Source organism: Myotis davidii, unplaced genomic scaffold (genome assembly GCF_000327345.1).
Source record: "Myotis davidii unplaced genomic scaffold, ASM32734v1 scaffold97, whole genome shotgun sequence".
Lineage (NCBI taxonomy): Eukaryota > Metazoa > Chordata > Mammalia > Chiroptera > Vespertilionidae > Myotis > Myotis davidii.
In genome coordinates this window covers 4894028-4898580 of record NW_006289392.1, presented here as the reverse complement: position 1 = coordinate 4898580, position 4553 = coordinate 4894028, and the positions used below count along the sequence as shown (strand labels likewise).

The following is a 4553-nucleotide window of genomic DNA, read 5'->3' as shown; positions in this document are numbered from 1 at the left end:
GGGGAAGCAGGCTTAAGCCAGCAGGCAGACATCCGGGAGGGGTCCCAGACTGCAAGAGGGCACAGGCCAGGCTGAGGGACCCCCGCAGTGCATGATTTTCGTACACTGGGCCTCTAGTTGATGTATAAAAATACAACTGATTTCTGGTTATTAATTTGCATACTGCTGCTTTACTGAATTAATTTATCAGCTCTAGTAGTTTTTTGGTGGGATCTTTAGGGTTCTCTATATACAGTATCATGTCATCTGCAAATAATGACAGTTTTGCTTCTTTCCTCCCAATTTGGATGCCTTTTATTTCTTCTTCTTGTCTGATTGCTGTGGCTAGGACTTCCCATACTATGTCGAACAGGAGTAATAAAAGTGGGCATCCTTGTCTTGTTCTTGATCTTAAGGGAAATAAATGCATTTAGTTTTCCCAGTTGAGTATGAAGTTAGCTATGGGTTTGTCATGTATGGCCTTTATCATGTTGAGACATGTTCCTTTTAGTTTCACTTTGCTGAGAGGTGTTTTTGTTTTGTTTTGTTTTTTGCCATAAATGGATGCTGTATTTTGTCAAATGCCTTTTCTGTACCTATTGATATGACCATACGATTTTTACTCTTCATTTTGTTGATGTGGTATATCACATGAATTGATTTGCAGATCTATTTTAAAATAATGTTTTAGTTTTAAATTGACATACAATATTATAAGCTTCAGGTGTGCAACCCAGTGATTACACATATAACTAACTTACTGTCATCATCCCAATACACTTAGCACCCATCTCACAGCATACACACTTACCACAATGTTATTGACTATATTCCCGCAGCTGTACTTCACATCCCTGGGACTATTCTGTAACTGCCACTTTGCACTTCTTAATCTCCACCTTTTCACCCATCCCTCCAACTTTCCTCTTATCTGACAACCTTCAAAACGTTCTCTATGTATCTATGAGTATGTTTCTGTTCTGCTTGTTCGTTTATTTTGTTTTTCAGATTCTTCATGTAAGTGAAATCATATGGCATTTGTCTTCTTCTGTCTGACTTACTTCACTCAGCAGCACAATACCCTCTAGGTCCATTCATGTTGTTGCAGTGGCAAAATTTAATTCTTTTTTTTTTTATAGGTAAGCCATATTCCATTGCATATATGTACCACTCCTTCTTTATCCAATTCATCATATCTTGGCTATTGTAAATAATGCTGCAATGTTCAAAAAACAGATGTATATTTTTTCAATTTTATAGGGTTTTTTGTTTGTTTCTTTGGATAAATACCCAGAAGTGAATATACAAAGAAGTGGGCCCTTCTTTGTCTCTTGTTATGGCTTTTGTTTTAAAGTCGATTTGTCTGGTATAAGTATTGATACTTCAACTTTTTTGTTTGTTTCATTTTCATGCAATATCTTTTACCGTCCTTTTAGTCTGTGTGTCTTTCAATCTGAAGTGAATTTTTTGTAGACAGCATCTGTAAGGGTTTTGTTTTATTATTCAACCTTCATATGTCTTTTGATTGGGACATTTAATCTATTTACACTTAAAGTAATTGGGTTAGATATGTATACTAGTATATTGCCATTTTATCTTTCATATTTTTTATCTTTTTTTCTTCTTCTTAAAGAATACCCTTTAACATTTCTTGTAGTACTGGTTTGGTGGTGATAAACTCCTTTAGCTTTTCTTGTCTGGGAAGTTCTTTATATGCCATTTGATTCTAAATGATAGCTTTGCTGGACAGAATAATCTTGGTTGTAGGTCCTTGCTTTTCATCACTTTGAATATTTCTTGCCAATCCCTTCTGGCCTGCAAAGTTTCTGTTGAGAAATCAGCCGACAGTCTTATGGGTGCCATTGGAGCTGCTGCTCAAGTACAGGAGTTCAGAGCAAATGAGTCTCATAAGCCCATGAGCTGGTCCTTTAAGAGGAACTGCCTGGGACTCTGGCAGCCTTCTTCTCATTCAGCCAAAATCCCAGCGGGTTTTTATAGCCAGAAGTTATGGGGACATCTCTTCCTGGCATTGGCACCCTCAGGGAGGACTTCTGAAGCTGAGATATCCCTCAAGATTTTTATCCACCACACATGGGTGTGGGACCAGCCATTTTGTGTCTCTATCCCTCCTACCAGTCCTGATGTGGCTTCTTCCTTATATCCTTAGCTGTAAGACTTCTGTTCACCTAAGTTTCAGGTGGTTCTCAAACATGAAATTTAGTTGTAATTTTGATGTGGTTGTAGGAGGATACAAGTAATGCATTTACCTGTGCTACCACCTTGACTGGAATCTCCCTCCTGTTTTTTGAGTAATTTTTGTTTTATGCTGGGGTTTTCTATCTTTTTACATTGTTTTGTTTACTCACTTATGCTATACTCTGGCTGCTATTCCATTTATTGGGGCAGCTAAGTTCAGACACTCTATTTTTCTGACACATTGACTACTGACTCTATTCTCCTGCATCTTGATTTTATTATCAGAAAGGAAACCACTATTTTCACCTAAGTTACATATCTATAAATTTCTTCTTCTCTTCCTCTCAATTCTCTTTCCCAACTCTCCTAACTTACCTCTAGACACCACTTTTTTTTCTCAGACTCTTCTTCCCTCTTTCGCTTTCTCCTCTTTCTTCTTTATCATTCTAAGTATATTTTATGCCCATTTTCTACTTTACAAACTAAAACTGGAGTTTCCTAAGTTAATAATTTTTCTGAGGACAAGTAAGCTTCTTTGTAAAATGGAATGTTTAATGGAACAAAGACTGTATTTTGTCCAGACCCAGGTATACTGAAATCTTACCTTAAAATACATGACATCTCTGGGGAATTTATACGTAAAGCAACAATAGACTAACGTTAAAGAAAGATAAAGTAACACTATGACATAGGTCTTATGTCTCAAGTCTCCACAGACCTGTCTTGTAAAAGTTGGCTGGGGCAATGACCAAGGTTGAAGACCCTTGGGGCATTTTTTTCTCCTCTTGGCCCAAATCTAAATCTTAAATCTTTCTTAAGGGCCACTGGCAAAAACTCTCAGCTTAAATGTCAGCTGAAACTCAGAGCAAGGCAGAGCCACGCCCTGGGGGCGGCCCCGGTCAACAGACTGGGACACCACTCAATTTTGACCTTCTTGCCCAGTGTTAAGGGGATGGATCTCATGATGTCGCCAGGAACTCAAGGCCCACCCAGATGTGATGTAACTTCCTGTTATTCGAGTATTTAATAAACCCCTTCCGGTGCTGGCGCTCTCTGGGTCTGTCCCTCCATCAGAGGGCAGACACCACATCCAGAGCTTTCACTCTATTTCTGTCTCAGTCTTGTGTTTTTTCATTTTTCCTTAAACCTTGTCACGTTCTAATCAAGATTCATCAACCCCCATGTTCTCTCTCTCTGCACTGGTCGCGGGAAGAGCCTGCAAGAGCAAGGAACTGCCTCAATTAGTGTGTGAACATAAACGAGTGGGCACGAAGGCTGGTCTGGTCTCCTAAGCTCTAGACATATGGACATTGCAAATAGAATGAAAGGACCAGGACTATGGCCTTTTAACACACATTGGCTCCACCCACTAGCAAACCTGGGCCAATCAGCAGGGCTCAGGGGAGGTAGTAAAGCAAGGAGAGACAGTGAATGTTGTTCTGTTGACCCTTTCTCAAACTTGGATTTTGTGGAGGGAAACAGCTATTATTAAGCGTATCAGTTTACCATAAGCTCATAGTTACTAAGATTTATATAAAACCTGCACTCCAATGGAGTGTGTCAGAGTGGTTGAAGTTTACTTCCCTATAGGAAGTCCCAGAGAAGGATTCCCTGCTCACCGTTAACTCTTCTGAGGGCAGAGCTCTCGTCACCCCATGTCGGAGGAGCAGTCGGCTGGGCCTGAAGGTGGTCCCTCCTTGCCCGGCATCGCGTGGGAGAGACGAGGGGCGACGGCTGGCTTTCTGCGGCTCGGCCACGGCTTGGTGTAGTTCTAAATGTTTGTTGTTGCGCTTTGTAAGCAACGCACAAACCACGCACCCCACGCTCTCGCCAGGACGCTGTCCTTGCCCCGCACACCTCCCTGGGCGCGCACACCCTGTGGCTGCAAAGAGGGCTCTTAGGCAGGAGGTCCTTTCCTGCCTCAGGATGGCTTGGGCCCCGGGACGTGACCGAGGGAAAGAAAGAGAAGTTACGGCTCAGCCCTGGGCCCGGAGCTCCTGGCAGGGAAGGGAATACACTGTCTGCACCGGCCGGGCTGGAGAAATAACTCGGTGGGTTCTTCACGGTTGGAAGTTTGGGCCATGTCTCTTCAAACACTTTTCTGTTCTCCTTTGTGGACTCTAGTTCCACACACACTCGGCTGCTCGAATCCCACGCTGGGACGCCTTCACTTGCCTGGGCGATGCTCTCTCTGTGTTCAATGCTGGATCGCTTCTGCTGCCGGTCTCCTCGGGCACCGCTGTCTCCTCTGCCATGTCCCGCCTGCCGCCAACCCATCCAACGTGTCTAGTCTTGAACATGGGGCGTCCCTTTCCAGAAATAGGACTCGGTCTCCTTCACACAGGCGTCTCTTTGCCTCCTGAGCGTGTGGCCGGCTC

The 4553-nt window shown here is 42.8% G+C and overlaps 1 protein-coding gene across 1 annotated transcript in view; it reads right to left on the bottom strand.

Annotated features, from left to right (window-relative positions):
• The window catches only part of TMPRSS4 (transmembrane protease, serine 4), a 124854-nt gene that overhangs the window by 119868 nt on the left and 433 nt on the right, over nt 1-4553 (bottom strand). The window lies entirely within an intron of this gene.